We start from the raw sequence: 555 nt of genomic DNA, 5'->3' as shown, positions 1-555 counted from the left end.
GAAGCCCCGGGAGAGGGCGTGGCCGCCTGGACCCCGCAGGCGCGCGGGGCGCGAGCCTGTGAGCAGGCTGCCCGCCTGGGTCTTTGAGGTTGCGGGTGGGCATCCACACCCCCGGACGACTCCATTCAATCCCAACCCTCTCTGCATTCCTGCCTTCGAACCTGAGAAGCCAGCCTGCTCCTTTGTTTGCACTTCGTTAACGTTCGTTGATTCAGAAGTGTCTGTGTCAGGCCTGCCAGGTTCCAGCCTCGGTTCTGAATTCTAGGGGGAAACAACTGGATAAAAATGAAATCTCTAATTCTGAAAAAGCACAGTGTTGGTGAGGAGCAGTGCGCTGCGAAATGCGGCGAGCAGTTCTTCGAGGCGGTGCAGCAACTGTACTATATGCAGCATCTTGCTCCCGCCCCCGCCCCCATCGGAAGCCTACGCCTCTCCTGGAGGTTACAAGTAGGAAGTGGGCTCAAGGGGCACTTCTGTCCTGTGAAATGATACCCTTGGATGATGCTACAAATCCCCACTCTGTCGACTGAAGCTGTTAAATGTGTGAGAAAAATG

This window comes from Bison bison, unplaced genomic scaffold, assembly GCF_000754665.1.
Source record: "Bison bison bison isolate TAMUID 2011002044 unplaced genomic scaffold, Bison_UMD1.0 scf7180017864171, whole genome shotgun sequence".
NCBI classification, from domain to species: Eukaryota; Metazoa; Chordata; class Mammalia; order Artiodactyla; family Bovidae; genus Bison; species Bison bison.
The sequence above is the reverse complement of the archived record's forward strand: the minus strand, read 5'-3'. Positions refer to the sequence as shown.